Genomic DNA, 24405 nt, shown 5'->3' with positions numbered 1-24405 from the left:
GATTTATGCCAGACTCGATCGAAAGCCTTAGAGATGTCAAGTGTGATGGCAAAGCTTTCGCCATAAATCATTCCAATATCGCCAAATTCTGCATAGATACGGTGCAAAAGGATACTAAGCAGCCGTCTTCAAAAACATATAGTCAAGGAAGAGGTGCTGATGAGTCTCCTTAACCAACGACAATGCGGGCCCCATCCCTCACTGCACTGCACTAAGGTGGCCTTGCATGAAATCCCCTGCACCTTAAAGGGGAGAAAATGAGACGGACGTACTGTTTCCATTTAGAGTTTTTATGCGGCTTTTGATGTTAGACGAATACTGTTATTGGTATTGTTTCTTATATTGTGTATAATGTTGTATCCTTGTTCTGCTTTTACTCTTGTTGTGCAGCGGCAATGACCTTTGTTGTCACGCTGCCATGCTCATTTTAATGTAATCAATCATTCAACCAATCATTCACAGTGAATGAATCAATCAATCTGTCAGTCAGTCAATGAATTAATCAATCAATATGTCAGTCAGTCAATGAACTAATCAGTCAGTCAATCAGTCAATGAATTAATCAGTCAGTCAGTCAGTCAATCAATCAGTCAGTCAGTCAGTCTATCAATCAAGTAGTCAGCCAGTCAGTCAGTCAAGCAATTAGTCAGTCAGTCAGTCAAGCAATTAGTCAGTCAGTGAGTCAGTCAATCAATCAATCAGTGTCAATCAATCAATTAGTCAGTCAGTCAGTCTATCAATCAATTAGTCAGTCAGTCAGTCTATCAATCAATTAGTCAGTCAGTCAGTCTATCAGTCAGTCAGTCAATCAATCAATCAATTAGTCAGTCAGTCAGTCAGTCAATCAATCAATCAATTAGTCAGTCAGTCAGTCAGTCAATCAATCAATCAGTCATTCATTCATTCAATCAGTCAGTCAATCAGTCAATCAATCAGTCAGTCAGTCAGTCAATCAATCAGTCAGTCCAGTCAGTCAGTCAATCAGTCAATCAGTCAGTCAGTCAATCAATCAATCAGTCAGTCAGTCAGTCAGTCAATCAATCAGTCAGTCAGTCAATCAGTCAATCAATCATTTAGTCATTCATTCATTCAGTCAGTCAGTCAGTCAATCAGTCAGTTAGTCAGTCAGTCATTTAGTCATTCATTCAGTCAGTCAGTCAGACAATCAATCAGTCAGTCAGTCAATCAATCATTTAGTCAGTCAGTCAGTCAGTCAGTCAATCAATCAATCAGTCAGTCAGTACTCAGTCAGCCAATCAATCAATCAGTCAGTCAGTCAATCAATCAATCAATCAGTCAGTCAGACAATCAGTCAGTCAATCAATCAATCAGTCAGTCAGTCAGTCAATCAATCAATCAATCAGTCAGTCAATCATTTAGTCAATCAATCAATCAGTCAGTCAGTCAGTCAATCAATCATTCAGTCAATCAATCAATCATTCAGTCAATCAATCAATCAATCATTTAGTCATTCAATCAGTCAGTCAATCAGTCAGTCAGTCAATCAATCATTCAATCACTCAATCAATCCCCCCATCCCAAAGACCATATTTCTAGCTAGCTTCGGCGTTTCCGCAACGTGTCTTCCTTACCCACGTATGCCGGACATTTTTCTCAGTATCCACTTGGAAGTTATTAATCCAAACCATTATTGGTGTCTGAGCAATATCAGTAGCATAGAAGAGAATATTAAAGCGTTACATGCAAAATATATCGCTAAGGAAGAAGTGCCACGAAGCCTGCTGTGTCACTCAGAATACGGCACTAACTCCGGCTTCCCTAATCCGTAAACAGAAATTTTCATGAGGAGATGAGTGTTATTTAAAAGAATTCATTACGGTATTGCTCCCGCTCATATAGGACGAGGTGGTTATATGTTTGGTTGTTTGTTTTTGTCATTCTGTCTGTCGGTCGGTCTGCCTTTCTGCCTGTTGGCATAAAACATTCAGCTGAATTTCACAAAATTCGGTATAATGACTAAGAATCAGGAGAACCAGAAGTGAATAAGTTTTGGGCGAAAAAGGCTGTAGGTGAGGACTTCCGTACATTTATTTTGGCTCCATTTTTTTTTCTATCCAAACACTTATACAAAGAACAAAACGAAAAATCCTTATATAATTTGCCTTTACATTTCTCGCCAAGCACATATAATAAAAAGAGAAATGCAAAATTTTCTGTTTTATTTGCTTATATGTTTATTTGAATTCTTCCGAATTTGTCAAAGGGCCAATGAAAAACGATTCAAGGGCCGGACTTGACCCGCAGGCCGCCAGTTCGAGCCCTGCTGTAAGTTATACAGTAGGTCAAGAGCAATATCAACTTTTTTTTTTTTTTTTATCCCTGTTTAGACCAAATCTGGTGGAATGGTTGACTCAACCCGGCTGCGGGTGTAAAAAAGATGAAGAGATTCTGTTTTGAGAACAATTGGTCAAAACTCAAGGTCACAGGACAAAGTCAGAGGTTCGGCCCTTTAACTCAAGTAATTCTGATTCGATTTTGACCAACCATGACGTCAGGGTTTAAAGTCAGCCAAGGATGAAGTGGTTCTGTTTTGAAAACAAGAGCAGAATTGCTGTGAGGCCTGCGGCTAGACTCTTGTTTCAAACAGTTTGCTGTAAATAGTAACTAGCCTTAACTGCGTGCCCCACTACCCGGATTCTGGAGGTGCCATAACGGAGTGCCCCACTACCCAGATTCTGGAGGTGCCATAACAGAGTGCCCCACTACCCAGATTCTGGAGGTGCCTGAACAGGGTTGCTGCTCGATGGCGCCAACACAGGTGTCACCTGACGACAAATTTGGATTCTCTAAGTCAAATAACCATATACTGGACTACTTTTATGTCTCAACAGGCTTAAATTAAGCACTTTTACTAAACTTTTTGGTAGATGGCGCCACCTCAGGTGTCAGCCGGTGGCAGTTTTGGATCCTCCATGTCAAATTACCTAATATGGTAACAGTTTTATGTCTCCAAAGGCCTTCTTTAAACAAATCTGCCAGAAGCAGAAGAAGAAGGACGCTGGCCACTCATTGACCTGCTGGTTATCGCCGCGGGTAATAATAGGTTAAAAGTCAAGGTCAGAGGCCACAGATAACTTAATCGCTTTTGAGCTTATCTGGGACGATTTTGATGGAAATGTTGAGGGTCAGGCAAGAATGAAGTAATTAGAATTTGAGATGTTACAGTCGAGCTGATCGTCAAGGTCAGACGGTAGGGTAAAAGTTCGTCCTTAAGCCGACTGTAGGGTGCAATTGTCTCACTCTCTGAGTGCCCTTCTTGAAAATATTTACAATAATTTCTTTCCCTTTAAGCAACCTTAAACTGATAATTCATACACCAGGGAGTTTTCAGACATGATCTGCTGTTTTTCATTTTGTATTTCTGCATACTGGCTGGGAAAAAAGAAAAAAAAGAAAAAGGCACAGATATAAAAGAGGGTGGATTAGGACTCCTTGCAGTCCTCTTTCCCCCACCCCCCCATAGACCATTGTATAGTATTCTTATATACAAATGTTGAAGAAAGAAGCCTTCAAGCGATGATACATATAACTTGGCGGCTTTACTGCCGCCAGTGCCCCTCAATTCCATTCTTACACCCCGAAAAGAGAATGGAGGACTGCAAGAGAAAAGAAACTTCCGCTTGTATTCTACCGGGTTTATGTCCAGATGAGCCTGTAGCCTCTATAGCAACACTGTGCAGCATATTAGGTAATGACAACCACCTCACTCCGATGACGTACTTTCAAATTAATGTTGCTGTTTTCAGACGATTTCATTTATTGTAACTTAGGAAGGATATGTAGTAGTAGTAAAAGTACAGTAGTAGCAGTAGAGCAGTCTAGGTCTGTCTGGCCGGTCAGACCCTTGAACAGATGGCAAGCAGGTCACTACAGGGCTGTCCCATGCAGTGAGCCAATATTCTCCTGCGGTGGAGAGAGCCTAACCACAGCGAGGCGCGGGGAAGTGTGAAAGTGTAGTTCCTAAACAGATGCCACTTTTGCGTCTCTCCACCAAATTGACAGGGACACCATAATAGGCTCCACATCATCCCGTTATTTGGTTATATGATTACCACCCAGCGTTGTAAATGGTTTCCTGGGTTACACGAAACCATTAGGTTTCTTACTCAGTGTAGAGTCTCCTATATGCAGCACTACATCGAGTGAGTGGCTGATAGGCACCGCCACTTACCACTTCTGTAGTAGTAAAAGGATTTATTAAGGCACTGTCTCCTCCCGAGAGAAAAGTCTGTCCTAAGCTGGATAAGATCGCCTGGTGAAAGCAAGACCAAACTAAAAAATACCTTACTGGACTGGAAGAAATAGACAGATAATTCGAGAGTGTGGATTTATTCATTAATCAGTAAATGGCATATGTTATTTATTTAAAGCTTTTGTAAGTCTACCTTCATTAGCCTGTAATAATTTTGTAGTAAAGATAAAAATATGAAAAATTATGTATCATTGGTGATGAAAATAAACGAGCACACACATACACAGAGTCTATAATTATATATATATATATATATATATATATATATATATATATATAAATATATATATTTATATATATATATATAAATATATATATATCTATCTATCTATCTATCTATATATTTCCATATCTATCTATCTATCTGTATATATATATATATATATATATATATATATATATATATATATATGTGTGTGTGTGTGTGTGTGTGTGTGTAGCACCAGTCGAGCAGGGCAGTACTCCCAAGGTGGATGGAAAGCTGATGACAGGGAGAGCTGGAGCTCCTGTTTCATCAGCCCTCGGGACTAGGTCCCGACCATCCCCCTTTACTGAACTTTTTCAGTGTCTCAGTAACACAGAGAGTAGGCCAGCATGCTCTCCAATACAAGTTTATCAGCACCAAACTACATGCACAGTACACACCACACTTCCTTTTCAAAAAAAAAAAAAAAAAAAAAAAAAAAAAAGGCTTCGAATAACATAGCCTCGGAGTCCCCAGGGGGGGGGGACCATAAATGCCCCCACCTTCTGCCCCTCTCCCGGTGACGACTCAAGATGCCTGGAACCACTGTCTGACTCTCTTCTTCTTCGTTTCTGCAACATTCGTGGCCTTTCCTCTAACTTTCGCTCTGTTGAGCACCACCTCTCCTTCTCTAAACCTCACTTTCTTTTTCTGAGACTCAGCTGTCTGAGGCAACTGACAGCAGACCCTTTTCTGTATCCTCCTACTTTCTCTATACTCATTTCAAAGCCAAAGGTGGCTGTTGTGTATATATACGCAACAACTTATCTTGCTCTTGTGTTCCTGAACTCGATTCTTCTGAATTCCCTACACTTTGGCTTCGGCTTTCATGTCAATCTCTGACTAATTATAACTGTGCTGTTTACTTATCTCCTAATTCTACTGACTATCAAAAATTCTTTGACTATCTTACTTCTACGATGTAACACATTCTATCCATTTCTCCTTTCCCTGAAATCTCCATTCTAGGAGATTTCAGTGTTCACCACCACCTTTGGCTCTCCTCTCTTTCACTGATCCACCTGGTGAACAAGCCTACACCTTTTCTATCCTTAATGACCTAGAGCAGCTTGTACAGCACCCTACCCGTATCCCTGACCGCGTTGGAAAGAGCTCCAACATACTTGACCTCTTCCTTACAACTAATTCTTCTGCTTACACTGTTAATCTTTTCTCTCCGTTGGGCTCCTCTGATCACAACCTTATCACCTTAACCTGTTCTATCGCTCCGGTACGGCCTGCGGACCCTCCAAAGAAACGTCGTCTGTGGCACTTTGGAGCTGCGGATTGGGAGGCCCTCAGGCAGTACTTCTTTGATTTTCCCTGGAATGATTATTGCTTCCATGGCCGGGAGCCATCTGAGTGTGCCTTACGCATTACAGAGGTTATTCTCTCGGGCATGAAAGCATACATTCCTTTCTCATATCCTTTGACTAATGCACGAAAGCCTTGGTTTAATCACGCTTGTTCTAATGCTGTCCACAACAAGGAGAGGGCCTATAAAATGTACCGAAGCCAACCCACCCCTGAATCACACCTTTTATACGTTTCTGCCCGGAATCGTGCTAAGTCTGTTTTTCACTCTGCTAAAAATAATTTCATCTGTACTAAATGCTCTCAGCTCTCGAACTCGAATTCTCCCCGCTCCTTCTGGCACCTTGCCAAAAACCTTTCTAACGACTTTACCTCATCATCCTTCCCTCCTCCTTTATACTCTGATGGCTCTGTAGCTATTTCTTCTACTGATAAAGCAGATCTCTTTGCTCAGACTTTCTCCTCCAATTCCACCTTAGATGATTCCGGTGCTGTTCCTCCATCACTTCCCCCCCTCTGACTTCCTCATGGCTGACATTAAAATTTCTTCAGCTGATGTATTTTCTGCCATCACAGGCCTCAATACTAATAAGGCATATGGGCCTGATGGAGTCCCTCCTGTTGTTCTCAAGAACTGTGTTTCTGTGCTTACACCCTGCCTAGGCAAACTCTTTCGCCTTTGTCTATCAACTTGTACCTTTCCTTCTTGCTGGAAGTTTGCTCTCATTCAGCCAGTCCCAAAGAAGCGTGACCATTCCCAACCTTGTAACTGTCGTCTAATTGCTTTAATATCCTGTATCTCAAAAGTTTTCGAGTCTGTTCTTAATAGAAAAATTTTAGACATCTTTCCTATCACAACCTTCTTTCTGATCGTCAGTATGGGTTCCGTCAGGGACGCTCCACAGGCGATCTTCTCATTTACCTTTCAGACTCCTGGTCATCCTCCTTTCGGGACTTTGATGAAAGCTTTGCCATTGCACTTGACATCTCAAAGGCTTTCGATCGAGTCTGGCATAAATCTTTAATTTCCAAACTGCCATCTTACGGTTTCTATCCTTCTATCTGTGCCTTCATCTACAGCTTCCTTTCTGGTCGTTCTATAGCCGCTGTTGTAAGCGGCCATCGTTCCTCTCCTAGATCTATTAACAGTGGCGTTCCTCAGGGCTCTGTCCTGTCACCAACTCTCTTCCTTTTATTCATCAATGATCTTCTAAGCTGTACATCTAACCCTATCCACTCATATGCTGATGACTCCACCCTTCACCGTTCCATTCGATTCCCGTAACGTCCATCTCAGAAGTTACTTCAACAAACAAGGAATGAGGCTATGGCACACCTAATGTCTGACTTGGCTCGTATTTCTAACTGGGGTAAAAATAATCTGGTTGTTTTTAATGCATCAAAGACTCAGTTTTTGCACCTATCAACCCGACAAAATCTTCCACAGGTATACCCACTAATGATTAATAATATTCAGCTTAATCCTGCATCATCCTTGAACATGCCTGGGGTTTCATTTACTCGGGACTTATCTTGGAAAGATCATATTACATCTCATGTAAAATCTGCTTCCAAGAGATTGGGTGTGCTAAGCTGACTCTGTTCCTTCTTTACCCCTGCACAATTCTTGACTCTATACAGGGGTTTTATCCGCATCTGCGTGGAGTACAACTCTCATGTGTGGGAGGGCTCCCTACATACAGCTCTTCTCAATAGGGTGGAGTCAAAGGCTTTTCGCCTCATGAACTCTCCTCCTCTTACTGACTCCCTTCAACCTCTATCTCTTTTCCGCACTGTTGCCTCTTTATCTCTTTTCTATCGCTACTTCAATGGTCACTGCTCCTCTGAACTGTCTGCATGCATTCCTCCACCTCTACGACGGGCGCGTAGCACCCGTCTAGCAACAAACTCTCATCCCTTTACTGTCCAACTCTCTAATGCAAGAGTTAACCGTTACTCCCAGTCCTTCATTTATGCAACAGGTCAACTCTGGAACTGTCTCCCTCTGTCTGTATTTCCTGCTTCCTATGATCTCCAGTCTTTCAAACGCAGTGTGTCCAGGCATCTCGAAATGATCGGATCTTGAATTTGGCTCTCTCTTGTATTTTGTTTTTCTCTTGGAAGGAACAGTTATTGCGGGTTCGTTGCCTTTGGTTCCTTCTTCCTCACATTAAAAAAAAAAAAAAGTGGGCAGTACCGAGGTACAAAAGTACCGAGTTACATTACCGAGTTACAATTCGAGTACCGGTAGCAGTAGTGACACTACTTTTTTCGTCATGTACCGAAATTCGTACCGACGGTACATTTTTAAGCATATTTGGCGGTACTCCGTACTGGTACATTTTATTTATCTGTATTCACGCATCATGTGATCAAAAAAAAAAAAAAGAAGAAAAAAAAAGGAGGAGAAGGCCTAATGGGAATGCTGCTGCCGACCCTGGCCATGTGCCTCAAGAAATTAAAAGAGATGAAGCAAAGCGCCTACCTGACAGTGTGCTAACCTCTAGTGAACGCAGTGATTGGGGGTGTGGAAGGCAGGTTCGGCCATTGTTTCTAGGACATTGACAGCCTTCTTTGCTGCTGCCTTTCAACCCCAATTCAAGGTATCGTGGTTAGCGTGGTTACCTGAGTCTGCCTCCTACGACATAGAGAAAATGAGGAGGAGGGTGGAGAAGGAGATGGTGTCACTGCTGAAGAGCAAGCTAGAGGACGCGAAGACCAGCACCACTGATGATGATGACGAGCAGGATGTCAAGGAAGAGTTTTCCGAACCGCTCTATGTAAAAGGAAGGAAGAAAAAGGATACTGGGATAAAGCTAGTAAAGGAATTTTTGGAGAAACCCCAGAAACATAAAATCAACAAGGACTGCTTTCCTTGCAAAGGTTTTCAGACATATTTGTAACTTATAACACGCCAATACCATCCAGTACTACTGCGGAATGTCTGTTTTCACTGGGGAAGGACGTGCTCAAACCAAAACGGGCGAGACTCAGTGACTATCATTTTGAAGTGCTCATTTTCCTCAAGGGCAACACTGGAAAAGAAAACTGAAGTGCACTGTGTAATTATTAATCAGATTATTGTGCATGTAATGACACGATGTAGTTATAAAATTGCGTTTATTTTGATTAACACAAAACTAGATGTAAAAGAATGTGAAGTACAGTGGCCGGTTAAAGTTTAGCGGTCTGTGTATTTAAAGTAATGGACTGAGCGGTCGCAAAACCTTATGCTTTAGGCACCCCATAGTTAATGTGACTGTGACAATTGTCTGACAACATCATTCATCTCTCCTCAGGTCTGGCTCTGCTGACAAGACTGGTCCCTGTGTCCTCAGTGTGGTAACCAAAAAAAAAAAAAAAAAAAAAAAAAAAAAAATACTGAGCAAGTTTACTCTATTCATATTCATGTACCGAGTACCAAGTACCGAGTCGGTACTCGATACTTCTTTTTGTGTGTGTGTGTGTGTACCGGTACCGATAGTGACACTACAATTGTAGGCAAGGACCGGTACCGTTAACGACGGTACTTTCTGTGTACCGGCCTCCGGGTGCCCACCTCTGTGTGTGTGTATATATATACTGTATATATATATATATATATATATATATATATATATATATATATATATATATATATATATATATATATATTGTGTGTGTGTGTGTGTGTGTGTGTGTGTGAGAGAGAGAGAGAGAGAGAGAGAGAGAGAGAGCACTTACGTATCCAGGATTTCTGATGGTGGGGATCCAGTAGTAGAGCCTGTGTAATTAAGTGGAAAAAGAAAGCCTAGCTTAATGCTTATCAACTGCGCGAATCATTATCGCAGACAATAAACTTTTGATGGTTCTAATCTTCCTTCAGAGAACGACCAGCATTAGATGACGTTCACACCACGGGCCCAGCCACACTGTTGGGAAAACAGGTGCAAAGGGGGAAACAAACTGAGTCCACGAGTCTGACAGGACCCAGAATCAAACACGGGTTCTTCCAGCTGCGAGTTGAACGTGCTAACGAGTGCACCACCGGCTTTCAATATTAAAACGATATAAAATAACTAACGGGACAATTACAGTATAAGGCCCGATATGCTTAAGGTAAGAAAAGCCGTTAAGCACACTCCATTCACAACAGTCTTGGGATCGACTCAGGGATTCGGTGGGTGCTACAGAGGACATGGCCCACAATATGACTCTCCAGTCGAGGTAAATGAGCCGTCTTGCCACAAGGGACTTCGTAGCACCTCTTCCTCAGCCTTGTATATTGCATATTACACCTTTGCATTCTCTTGTATGTTATCAATTCATATCGACATAATGTGGAGCAGTCACATACAAAAAGATATTGAGGTGTAATGTGCGGACTAAATCTATCAAACAGTTTAAAATGCAACTCTAAAGTCAATATTTTCCATTCGTACTACTAAGAAAGTGTGCTCTGCCGTACAAACAGTAACAGGCAGTGTGGTGCTCAGGATAGTTTCAGCAGGCACATGATAGCTCATGGTATCTGCACGATTCCCAAACCCAGTGCTTCCAGAACTCTTTTGGGTTCCTGTAATTTAAGCTCATGTCATATCTCTTCCTTCAAGTCAGTTCTCCTTTCAAGGTACTGTATTTAGGCTTGAGATAACAGTCGTAATTCCGGACTGTCATTAAAAAATTGTTCCGCTTCTCTTTATTTCCTTTAAGGTCACAGTTCCAATAGCAAATATTTTCTGGGCAGAGTACAATAGTGCCGCAACTTGAAGCCGCAAACCTCCTCTGTCCTGCTTGTCACAGGTGCAGTACACATAAGCCCGCGAGATGACTACGGTACTCACAATTTTTTGTAGTTTTTGCCAGTGCTATCATACTCTTAAGATAATGGGCTCCTTTAACGCCCAAATCTCATTGTCACTATGATCTTTCTGTCCATACAAAGCGGTCGCATGAAACGCTAAAAAAATGTACAATTGATTTCTCTATCACAGACGGTGGGATTAGGAAAAATAAAGGAATATTGCTGGTGCTAACAGGGTCAGCTGACCCTCCTGAACCGATCTCCCCCCTGATCTACACCAGTGTGTGTGTGGGGGGGGGGCGAGGTGTGTGGGGGGGGTCGAGAACAACATTTGAATCAGTCTCCTCGTATGTTAACCAGTTTAAGGACTTAATAGACCTCGAAAAGCCGCCATTTTCGGCTAAACATCGTGTAAGCACAGTAAAAACCAGTTGATGACTTCTTGTTGGTGAGGGGGTATTGGACTTTGTAGTTTTTGCCAAGGAAAACTGGCAAGTTCCTGGTAGACCCTTCCCTCAACCCAGTCTCTGGATCTCGCGCATGCGGATTAAGGGTTCACGGTTGTCTTGGCAACGGGGGCGTGGCTGGCTGTGTTTATTGCTGCTAGCTGGATTAGTTGTTGGAGTTGTCATCTTATTTTAGCTCTGTCTTACGTAAATACCACTTCCCTAAATATGCAAATAAGGCGAAATCCTTATCAGAGCTTAGAAAAATACATCGTAACCAATTAAAATCAATAACCAAAGACGAACTTACTGATAGCATTATGTCTTCACAAGAGGATGAAGCATTGCAAGTAGTCACCACTAAACTTGATGATTTAGTAAACGAAGTGGCTGAGCTTAGGAGGACAATTGCAACTGCGGATGTAGCCGTCCATAAGAAAATTTTGGATCTGAAGTCTCAAGCTGAAAAACAAGCTGAAATCATAGCAAGACAACAACGGTTCTTCGAGGGTATAGACAGAAAGGAGCGTGAATGCAACCTGATAATCACGGGTGTTCCTGATAGTCACGAGAGCTTGGATGGTGCAACATCGGACACCAAAAAAATTACCAAGATATGGGAGAAGGTGGGAGCTACAAGCGAAGTACGTGGTGTCCGAAGACTAGGCAACGGTAGCAGTACGGTTGGTAAACCTCGTCCTCTTCTTGTTACTGTCGCAGCCAAAGATGACAGGGATGCTGTGCTGGAAAAGGCCAAAGCACTCAAGACATCGGGTGATGCTTACAAGAAGATCTACTGTACAATAAGAAAGATGTACATCCTGGTGTAAGGGCAGAATGGAGGCGACTTCGTGATGCTGAGAAGACGGAAAAGGAACGTCCAGAAAACGTGGGCTGCAACATTTACCTCAACACACGAGAGCGACAGCTGTATAAGGATGTAGTGATTGACAGGTGGAGCCTTCTGGGTTTTTAGAACGACCACAGCAACACAAAGGAAATATAGATATTATATCTTGGAACATAAATGGAGTAAAATCAAAATTAGAAAAGAGTGGTTTACAGGAATTTTTAGTGAACTATGATGTCATTTGTTTGAATGAAATTAAGACCCCGTTAAGAGTAGGTTTCCCTGGTTATGTATGTAACAGAAGCAGAAATACAGCGTCTTCTCACCGTGGAGGTACGGTAGTAATGGTGAAAAATTATTTATCAAAGTATGTGATAAGTGTAGATACAACCATCGAGGACCAAGTCTGGCTTGATTTAAGCTGTGCTCCAGGTGTTGTGTTTGGTTTTGTTATATTCCTCCGAGCGATTCCCCCTACTTTTCAACTTCATTTGCAGGAAAAACTATCGGGCAATGAAAGTATTAAGAAGTATGTGATAATTGGCCACTTTAATGCTAAATTTGGTGATTCTGTTAGTGAGTTACCTGCCCGTGCGGGGATACCTGACTCAGATACTTACGCATACCTTTATATTCCTGACCAGGTACACAACCCAAATAATAATGCATATGTGCTCTCAACCTTTTGTGTGGACAATAAATTAGTTATGGTTAATAATCTAATGTTGAGAGATAGGGTTTTTGCCAGTAATTTAACATATAAACAAGGAGGCAGATGGATTTCAGAGTTGGATATAATATTATGTATGGTGTCATATGAAATGTTAGATTAAATAGATAGTTTTTGTGTACATCAATCTGATATCTTACCTTCAGACCATGCTTCAGAATCTTGAAAGTTATTCTTTGCCAGGGATAGATACTGATCATCTCTTTTCTCGAGCTTCTCTCTTTGGTGATTGTGCAATACTGATAAATTCACACGAAACCTCACTAACTAAGAAGCCTTTAAGATTTGCCGGAATTGACCAAGAAAAACTTGTTAACACTATTTCTGATGTAAGACTGAATGATAATTTCACGGATGTAAATGTGTTCGCTGACCATGTAACAGATGTATTATATGAATGCTCTAAGGCAAGTAGAGTCAATATAGCCACGAATAACATAAGTGTAAGTATGGACCGATGGGACAGTTTACTTCGGGACAAAGACGATGCAAGGGTGTGGCAGACTATTGACTGGAAGGGAAAGTTCCATGATGGCCGTACTAAGAATGTTGTACCCAGTGATCAAGAATTTAAAGATTATAATGAGAACGCCCTTAACCCTACATTAGATGAAAACCCTGACGAAAACCTGAACTCGCAAACAAACATTCCCATTCTTGATGAGTATATAACTCCCACTAAAGTAGAATCACAAATAAAGAAAATGAAAGAAGATAAGGCGTGCGGCCCTGATGGAGTTTTCCCAGGTGTGTTTAAGTTGCTACCTATCCATTGGGTCGTAAATGTCACTGCTTTGTTTAACTCTGTTTTCACATCAGGGGGTTTTCCTATAAACCGGACCAGAGCTAAGTTATTTACTATTTACAAGGAAGGTGATAAAATGGAACCAGGAACTACAGAGGGATATCTGTAATAAATAGTGTTACTAAACTGTATGACATGGTTTTGTGTCCAAGGTTAGAAAGTTGGTTTAAACCGTACAGAGAACAAGCAGGGGCACAGAAAGGACGAGGGTGTTTACAGCATATAGTAACCTTACGACTTTTGACTGATTTTGCATGGTAAAAGAAGAAGACTTTAATTGTGACTTTCGTAGATATTTCCCAGGCATATGACTTAGTACCTAGACGAATATTATTTATGATATTAAAGAGGTTGGATTGTGGAGCTGCGATGCTGACTGCCCTGATTGCCATGTACCGTGTTACTGATAGCATTCCTGGGACAACAATTATATCAGTTACAGTTGGTGTACGTCAAGGGTCGCCCACTTCCTGCCTTTTATTTATATTATATGTCAATTATTTGATAAAACTTATTAAAGAGAACTGTAGAACAGATGGATTCCTGTCATGGTTGCATCTACTTGTCTGAATGGATGATACAGTCTTATTGGCTACTAGTAAATATCATAAGGAAATTACAACACTTAAAAAAAAAATTGCGATGATTATGGTATGAAAATTAATGAATCTAAGACAAAGTTTTTTGTTATTTGTGGCACCGTAGTAGACAAGCAACCATTAGTATTGGACGGGCTTGTGGTAGAGTCGTGCAGCCAGTATGTGTATTTAGGTTCACCATTCACTTGCGATGGTTCTGTATCTTCTGCAGTCAGGGTTCATGCCTGTACTAGGATGGCTCATGTTAATAAATTTGTCCCATTTTTAAGAAAAAATAACGATATCCCATTTATAGTTAAAAGACGAATTCTGGATGCTGCACTTATGTCGGCCATCTTATATGGGTGTGAGTTTTGGCTAAATGCAGACCTAAGGCCAATAGTAAAACTGTATAATTGGTCAGGTAAGAACTTGCTTGGTGTCAGGACAACAACGTGTAATGATATGTGCTATATAGAATCCGGATATCCTCCACTTAAAGATTTAGTAAGGAGTAAGCAAAGGAAGTTTTTAAGGAAAGCGTGGCATGAGCGCTCACTTATGAACGATGACCCCTTATATTTTGCTATTACCTTAACCCTTAATACTAGATATTCTACAAGCATGTATGTGTCAGAACTTATAGATAACGATGTAGATGACATAGCTGTGGCAATGGAAACCCTTAAGAATAACATATCTCAGTCTGTCTCATCAAGAAGATGTACTTATAAAGAAATGAACCCGAACCTGGGCGTACGTGATATTTATACTAGTAGGCATACAGTGCGAGAGGACCACAGAACTGCTTTCAGTCATTTTCGGCTGTCAGCACACTGGCTGGCAGTGGAAGTAGGAAGGTGGAGTAGGAGGGGGCGAGGCCGTCTACTCATTGAGAAGCGGCTGTGTACATGTGGACAATTGCAGAGTTACACGTAGTGCAGGACTGTCCACTCTCCCAACATATTCGTGACACTTATCAGTTTACTACCCTTAGTGATTTATTTACGGGTAGATTTGATAATGCATCCGTGTGCTCAATAGTTAACTCAATCCTAAGGCTGTATTCTGCCCCAAATTAGTAGCTCTCACTGTGTAGGCATTTTAATTATTTTACTCTTTGAAGCGTGTGGCGTGTGGATATACTATCTTTTTATTATTCCAGTTATTACAGAGCAATTTTTCTTCAGCTTGTGTAGCATTTGCGTAATTTAAGACCCATATACATCCTTTCTGGGATGATAGGGTCGTTTACGTGTAGACAAGTAAAACCTGTGAGCGAGTTGCTTGCTTCAGAGGTTAATGTTCCTGTTAAATAAAAAATCAGATGATATTTGATGAAAACTTTATCTGTGACAGTGCAACCATTTTATGTCTGTCAACGTTGCCATAGACGGTATTGATACTTTTTGTCGAGTAATATTTGTTTATGGAATGTGTACTATTATAAACACTGTATAAAGTTAAGGATAGTCCTAAAAGAATCAGATTTAGTATTATGTTGGACCTCAAATCATTGTAATTACCTCAATTATCAGTATTAATGTATTGTTGTGGTCAATAAAATATCTATCTATCTAAATCTATGTGTGTGTGTGTGTGTGTGTGTGTGTGTGTGTGTGTGTGTGTGTGTGTGTGTGTGTGTGTGTGCACTCGCGCTACTAAATGTAATGTTGTTTTAGGTTTAACTTACAGTATGTAACAAACTAGTTCACATGCTTATCGCTCAAACAAAAACTACAGCTATTCTGTTATGAGAATGAAGGCAGATGCCGCATGGTGCGTCTCTGATAAAATGGTAACTTATTGCCTAATCACAATACTTTCCTATAAAATGTCCACGCCAGTTTTTCTGTACTGCGTGGTGTTCTTTCTGACTTTTTCCTGCCGGCTTCAGCTAGAGGGTTTGGAGGGCGGGGGAGAGCCTTCTTCTTTGCTGTCCTTATCTCATTCTAGTATTTCAGTTACTCTTCTAGGAGCTGCCTAGCATGGGCCAACCGGCCTACTGCAGTTATCCTCTCTTCTTATGTTCTTATCACTAGTCATGCTGCAATTAGACAACAATTATAAACACTGCATCTGTGAAGTTCATATATTTACATTAACTTTTACTGGACAGGGCTGGTCAATATAAATAACATACATTATGAGTCATCGGAGAAGAATTTAATCCGGTGCACAGACAACACGTTCCTGTACGGTCAATATTAAAGGCATTACATATATCAGTAATCTATCTGTGTCTGTCCATTTAATCTATCTATGTCTATCTATCAGTATAGATGTGTGTGTGTGTGTGTGTGTGTGTGTGTGTGTGTGTGTGTGTGTGTGTGTGTGTGTGTGTGTGTGTGTGTGTGTTCTTACTTAACTCTTCTTACGTAATTGTTTCTTTACAGGAATGAGTCAAGCTCGTACTGTCCCGTGTTTTGAACCATTATTCTCATGCATGTCATCAAATTCATGAACAGTTTTGGCACACACTGTTTCATTCGGTACTACATTCCACTGACCATTTGTTCTATCTGGGAAACTGACTCGTTACGTCTTTATCGCCTCTCTCTTAGTACATTTTTTTGCAGAGTCCTCTTGATGTTCATTCCCTATAGGTTATATACTCATCTATGTCTATTTTCTCTTTTCATGTGATGCATTTATATAACATAATCATCTATCTATCTATTTATCTATCTACTGCCAGACGCTTTAATCCCGTAAGAGGTGACCACAAACAAATCGCCTCCAAGTCGCCCTGTCTCCCGCCATTTCGCTGCCCTGCTCCCAGCTAACACCCCCCTCTCTCATATACCTCTCCACTCCATCCCACCATCTCATCCTTTGTCCTCCCCCTTCCTCTCTCCCCCTCCATTTCACTCACATACATTCTCCTCGTCAACCTCTCACTCTTCATCCTCTCCACATGACCAAACCACTTCAGTGTGTTTCTCCTAACTCTTCTAATCACATCCACATCCACATCCACACCACAAAGTTCCTTCACATCCTCATTGTCAGTCTGTCTCTTCGTGTGACTCCACATGCTCTTCTCAAATAACTTACTTCCACTGCTGTCACTCTTGACTTCTGTCCCTCCAACAACGTCCAAGCATCACTTCCATACGTTAGAGTTGGTATCACAATACTGTCATGTAGTAACTTTTTCACCTCCATGCTCACTTCCCTGTTTCTTAACACTACTTTCAAGGAACCAACAACCTTTCTTCCTTGTTGTTCCCTTTCAAGCACTTCACTTTCCAAACTTCCATCCTTACTCATCACACTACCCAAATACTTAAACACATTCACATTTTCCATTTCCTCCGCATCCAACCTCACTGTACATTCACTGACTTCACTTCTCTCGAAGATCATAACTTTACTCTTCCCTATATTCACCTTTAAATTCCGTTTTTTACACACTCTTCCAAACTCATCCACCAAGCCTTGCAGCTCCCCTTCGTCTTCACTTAACAACACAGTTTCATCTGCAAACAACAATACAGGGAGTTTCCAAACACTGTCCTCTCTCATTAGGGCCACTCCAACATCCACTGCCCTACCTTGTATCTCATTTATAACCCCATCAATATACAGATTGAACAACCATGGAGACAAGACACATCCCTGTTTCAATCCAACCTGCAAAGAGAAAAATTCATTCAGTTCACTATCCACACGCATTGCAGCCTTAACATCCTCGTACATACTCTTCACAGCATTCAACAACTTCCCATCTACTCCATATAGTCTCAGTACCTTCCACAATCCTTGTCTATTCACCCTGTCATATGCTTTCTGCAAATCCATGATGGTTGCATACAACTTCTTTCCCTTCTCCAGAAACTTTTCCACTAAAGATCTAAGAATAAATATCTGATCTACGCAACCTCATCCCTTCCTAAAACTTCCCTGTTCTTCTCCAATTAATTCCTTTGTTATTTCCTTAACCCTGTCAATAAGTATCCTACCATATACTTTTCCCATTACACTAAGAAGACAAATGCCTCTATGATTACCACACACTTCTTTTTCCCCTTTTCCTTTGTGCAAAGGAATAATAATACCTGACTTCCAATCCTCCCGGACTCTACCTTCCTCCCAGGCCAATCTGCACATCTTCCACATCCATTCTACTACTATCTCTCCTCCATGCCACACACTCCATCATTTCCTGGGGCTTTCCCCACTTTGACTTTCTTCATTGCTTCCACAACTTCCATCCTCCTGATTTCTTCCTCTCTTCTCACAGTCTTCCTTCTCCCAGCCATTCCCCAGCCACTTGTACTCGCATTACTTTCATTCTTTATGTTCAATAATTCCTTAAAGTGTTCTCTCCATCTGCTTACTTTTTTTCCCTTCTCCACTAGTAATCTACCATTTTTATCGTTCACTCCTTGACTAAGTTAACTGCTACCCTGTCTCTTTACCTCTTTCCAGAACATTTTCTAACATTTCCTCCACTTTACACTCAAATTCCTTCCAGGTTCCTCATCCACTCTCTTCTTACTCTCTCTTACTAATCTTTTCAACTCTCTCTTCCTCTCTAGATATAACTCTCTCTTCTGTCTCTCAGCTTCTTCCACGCCACTGTTTCTCATCCACTAATTATATGCTTTCTTCTTTTGTGCCACTGCCTGTCTCACCTCTTCATTCCACCATGCTGTTCCTTGCACCCCCTTTCATCTTCTCTTCACCCTACACACCATCTCACATGCTGCACAGATTTCTTCTGTGAATATCTTGCACACACCTTCCATGTCCCCCATCTGCTGCAATCCATATTTACTCAATCGCTCCTCCACTTCTCTCTTATATTCTGCCTTCTTCCCATCCTTTCGTAATCTTTCTACTCTCCTTGCATATACTACTTCCTCCTGTCCTTCCTTTCTTCTATTTCTCCACTTTAGTTGAACCTTGATTCTCACCACCACCAAGTGGTGGTCAGAAAGTCCACCCTCCTAACCTCGACACGCTCTTGTATCCATTACACACCTTCGCACCTTTCATCCACACACACATAATCAATCATTGCCTTCGTTCATTCGGTTCACCACCCACCTTTCTCAACACTCGCCATTTATACTATGGATCATTTTGTGCCTGAAGAGGGTATTGGCTATCACCAACCCCTCGCGGGGCAAATGTCCACAAATGCACTGCCATTCTCATCTATCTTAGCAGGCACACCCCACCCACCAACTACTCCATCCACCTTCACATTCCCTACTTTACCATTCATATCGCCAATCAAAAACACTCTCTCATTCCTTTCAAACTTTTCCATGCACACTTCCACATTTGTCCAGAACTCTTCTCTCACTCTGCTTGCACGATCTTGCGTTGGTGCATACACGCACACGATCGCCCACATTTATAGTCCAACTTTCAATCTTACCCACACAATCCTTGAGCCAACTAATCCATACTCTCTTATATTCTCCTTCCATCTGTTGCTCACCGCAATACACACTCCTTCTTTTGCCCTCTCATTCTCACCTACTCCCGCACATATACCCCATCCATACTCCCATTCTCTCACACTCTCACCTCTCTATTTAGTTTCAGTTAATCCACTTACATCCAGTTTCGCACCCTCAAGCACCTGGACAATCTCTCTTTCCTCTCATCATTTGCACCCTTTACATTCCAAGTCGCCATCCGTATCGTGTCCTTTGTTCGGTCGTTAGTCGTCACCTTTTGGTCAGTCCTAATCCGAGGCTTCTTGTTCGTATTTTTAGTTTGTTGTTTTCCGGGGAGGGGCACGTAGAGAACACGTGTTGGTTGGTTATAAGGTTTCCACCCAGCATTGTAAATGCTTTTCTGGTTTACAGGAAATCATTTGACTTGCCACTCAGTGTAGAGCTATCCTAAAAACAGAATACCACTACACTAAGTGAGTGGATGGTGAGCGCTCCTCTTTTCCTTCTCTTCTGTAATGTTGGTAGGTTTAATTTTTCAAGTAATTCTTCATAGCTCAGATCCCTTAAGCTTGAAGCCCATCTTGTAGCGGCCCTTTGTACCTTTTCAATCGTATCTGTGTTTTTTGATATATGGATTCCAGACTGCAGAGGCATACCCCAGAGATGGTCTAATGAATGACGTGATTATTTTTCTCAGCATGTCTTCATTTATATATGTGAATGCTACCCTCATATTACCAAGCAGTGTGTACGTGGTAATTACTTTTTCATTTGTGTGATCAGCCAGTGATAGTCTGTTATTGATATAATCACTCCTAAATCCTTTTCCTTTTCTGATAAATGTAGGGTGAATTTCCTAACTTATAGTCCCAGTCTGCTCTTTTTTCACTTTTACCAAATTTTATTACATAACATCTGTCCACATTAAATTCCATTTACCATCCGTTACTCCATTCATGAATGTTATTTAATTTCTCTTGTAGCTCTATGCAAGAGTCTGTGTTTGTAATTTTCCTTTGTATTATTGCAGCATCAGCAAACATATTTAGGTAGCTTCCATTTCCATTTCCAATATTGGGGGAGGCGGTGGCTCAATCGGTAGAGAGGTGGCCTGCAGTTCTAACAGACCCAGGTTCGAATCCCGGCTGGGGCAGGGAACAGTTTAAGGATTTGAATTTCATTAAATCAGGCTTTACTGATCTACCAGGAGACCCGCCGACATGTCGTAAAAATACCCCCGCTAATACCAATACACCAGTCCTGTATGAGGCAGCCCTAGCATGTATTCAATATGTACGGTGGGTGTTAGCGCCGAAGTGGTGACATGTAGTGGTGTATGGTATGTAGGAGGACTGCTGGGCCTTGATAGCAGGCTGTGAAGCCTATGCCCAGAGTCGGACACATAAAAAAAAAAAAAAAAAAAGATGTCAATTATATATACTAACAACATAATTGGTGCCAGCACCGAGCCCTGTGGAACTCCATTTGTCACTCCTCTCCATGATGAGTAATTTCCTCTTAGCGCTGTTCTCATTTCCCTTTTACTGAGTAAATCTTGCATCCAGTAGTACAGATTACCTTGGATTCTTCCTTGATGGTACAGTTTCCATAATAGTCTTTGGTGTGGTACTCCGTCAAACACCTTCGTGAAATCCAAAAATATGCTGTATATCTAGCCATCTCTTTTATGTAGTACTTCTGCAACCCTATCATAGTAGGCTAATACGTTCGTAACACATGATTTTCCCTTTCGAAAACCAAACTGTCTTTCTGTTATCATATAGAGTTTTTCCATGTGATTTACCCAGATTTTTCGGATCAGTTTTCTAAAAACTGAAGAGAGTGGTGAAGAAGAGTATGAAGAAAGTGGATGAAGAGTTTTGGGAGGAATCTGAGTGTAAAATGGAGGGAGAGTAAGAAACTGTTTTGGAAGGAGGTAAAGAAAGTAAGACAGTTTGAAATGGGAAATAGTAGGGAAGTGAAAGATGGGAATAATAGATTGTTGGTGGAGAAGAGAGAGAAATTGGGGAGATGGAAAGAGCACTTTGAGGATTTGTTGAATGTAGCGAGTGAGAGCAGTGCGACTATAAGTGGTTGGGGAATGGCTGGGAGAAGAAGAGATGAGAGTAGGGAGGAAGAGATCAACAGGGCGGAAGCAGTGGAAGCAATGAAGATCAAGATGGGAAAGGCCCCAGGAATTGATGGAGTGTGTGGTGAAATGCTGAAGTACGGGGGTGAGATTGTCGTGGAGTGGATATGGACGTTGTGTAGATTGGCTTGGGAAGAGGGAAGGGTTCCAGAGCACTGGAAATCAGGTATAACTGTTCCTTTATACAAAGGAAAAGGGGAGAGAGAAGTATGTGGTAACCATAGGGGTATTTGCCCTCTTAGTGTGACTGGAAAAATATATGGTAGAATACTCATTGATAGGGTTAGGCATATGACAGAGGAGCCAGTTGACCGAGAACAAGGGGGATTTAGGAAGGGAAAAGGGTGTGTAGGTCAGATATTTGTTCTAAGATGTTTAGTGAAGAAGTATCTAGAGAAGGGAAAGAAAGTGTATGCTGCCTTCATGGACTTGGCGAAAGCTTATGACAGAATAGATAGGCAAGATATGTGGAAGGTATTAAGAATATATGGAGTGGAGGGGAAATTGTTGAGTGCTGTGAAGAGCATGTACGAAGGAGCTAGGGCTACTGTGCGAGTGGATGGTGAGCTGAGTGAGTTCTTTGATCTAAATGTGGGACTGAAACAAGGATGTGTGATGTCTCCATGGCTGTTTAATATATACATTGATGGAGTTGTAAGGAGGTGCAAGGTAGGGCAGTGGATGTGGGGGTGGCTCTGGTGAACGAGGGTGAGATGTGGAAGATTTCGGTGTTGCTGTTTGCTGATGATACAGTATTGTTGAGTGAAGATGAATGGGAGTTGCAAGGTTTGGTGAATGAATTTGGGACAGTGTGTAGGAAGAGGATTTTGAAAGTTAATGTAAACAAGAGTAAAGTCATGGTGTCTGAGAGGAGTGAAGTTGCAGAATGCACTGTGAGGTTGGATGGTAAGGATATGGAGAATGTGAGTGCATTCAAGTACTTGGGTAGTGTGATAAGTAAGGATGGAACTCTGGAGGATGAAGTGCTCGAAAGGGTACAGCAGGGAAGGAAGGTTGTTGGTTCACTGAAAGCAGTGATGAGAAATAAGGAGATGAGTATGGAAATTAAGAAGTCACAGCCTGATAGTATTATGATCCCTACCCTGACGTATGGAAGTGAGGCGTGGACCTTGCAAGAGGGGAACAAGTCAAGAGTGAGAGCAGTGGAAATGAGTTCCTTGAGAGGAGCATGTGGAGTGACATGGAGGGGACAGGTTGACGACTGAAGAAGTGAAGGAACGTTGTGGGGTGGATGTGGATGTGGCTGAGAAAATTTGGAGAAATACACTGAGGTGGTTTGGACATGTGGAGTGAATGGAGAATGAAAGACTGACTAAAAGGGTGTACTGTATGTAAGTGAAGTGAAGGGAGGAAGAGGGAAAGGAAGATCGAGGATGAGGTGGAGGGATGGAGTTGAGAGGTATATGAGTGAGGGGGGAGTGAGCTGGGGGGAGGGGAGTCAAATGGTGGGTGACAGAGCGACATGGAGGTGTTTTGTCTGTGGCCACCCTTTGTGCGATTAGGGCGTCGGGCTATAGATAAATAGATAGATTTTCTAAAATCTTGCCTACGATGCTGGTCAGTGATACTGATTGGGAGTTATGTGGACTTTGTGTATTTCCTTTCTTGAACAGGGAACAATGTTTGCTTTCTTCCAAATATCATGTAGTTTATCTTGTCTTAGGGATTATTTGAATATTAAATGTAATGGACTGCTTAGCTCTTTTGCACATTCTTGTAATGCCCAACACGAAATCTCGTAAGGACCATTAGCTTTCCTTTTGCCTAATTTCCTCATCTCTTCCTGGCCCTCTTGTTTCGATATGTTTATTTGTTAATATGTGCAGGCATGCTTGTTTGTTTTCGTTTGTCGCAAGTCAACTTTCTTTAGTAAAAACTAATTGGAAATTTTTGTTTAGTAAAATAGCGTGGTAGGTGGGGGCGCTCGCCATCCACTCACTCGACGTAGTGTTGCTCTCGGGTGTCTGCCCTTTCCTCTACTCCATCCTTCTTTCCTTCCATCCTCTTCTATCTTTCTTTCCTTCATTCTTTCTTCATCCTTCTGCCTGCAGGTGACTTTACACTCCCTCTTCTGTCTTTCATTCCTTCATTCTTCCTCTTCCTTCTTCCTGTGAGTGACTCTACACTGAGTGACACGCCATATGGTTCCCTGTACACCAGGAAACCATTTACTACACTGAGTGGTAACCATATAACCAAATTTGGCGCCTGGTGGTTTAGTGGGTAATTATGGCACTCCAATCGGATTGAGCCAGTGAAGATTTATATCCAAGGGGTGGTTGGGGCTTGTTGGTCACGTAATGCCACTCAGGGATGAGTGAGGCTGGTCACTCTCATATTAAATGTCAGCACCAACTTGCCTAGCACCGGGCTTCTATGCTCCTCATGGGGAAACGTAGGATTGGATGATGGATGGATGGGTGGGCTTCACAAATATTTTCTTCATTGATATAGATTTTTTCCCTCATCCATGAAGGACTATATTTAATCTTTGACTTTTGTTTTGCTTCATATGTAGCTGTAAAATAACTTCAGCTGATCAGTACTTTTAATTATAATGTCTTCCTCAAACTGCCTTTGAGCTTCTCTCCTTATCCTTGTATAATAATTTCTTGCCTGTTTGTAGTTGTTGTATGCTCTCTCACTTTTATGTCGTCTGTGTCTGATCCACAGCAAACCTCTTTCCTCTTTTGCATTTTTACAATCAGTATTAAACCAGTTCATTAACCTTAATCCAGTTTCTTTGTGCTGTGGAAGATAATTCTAGACTCCTGTTTCGTAAAATTTACAGAATT

The sequence above is a fragment of the Coenobita brevimanus genome, chromosome 54 (assembly GCF_032717465.1).
Source record: "Coenobita brevimanus isolate Jiangsu-jjx chromosome 54, ASM3271746v2, whole genome shotgun sequence".
In the NCBI taxonomy this organism is placed as follows: Eukaryota; Metazoa; Arthropoda; class Malacostraca; order Decapoda; family Coenobitidae; genus Coenobita; species Coenobita brevimanus.
The sequence above is the reverse complement of the archived record's forward strand: the minus strand, read 5'-3'. Positions refer to the sequence as shown.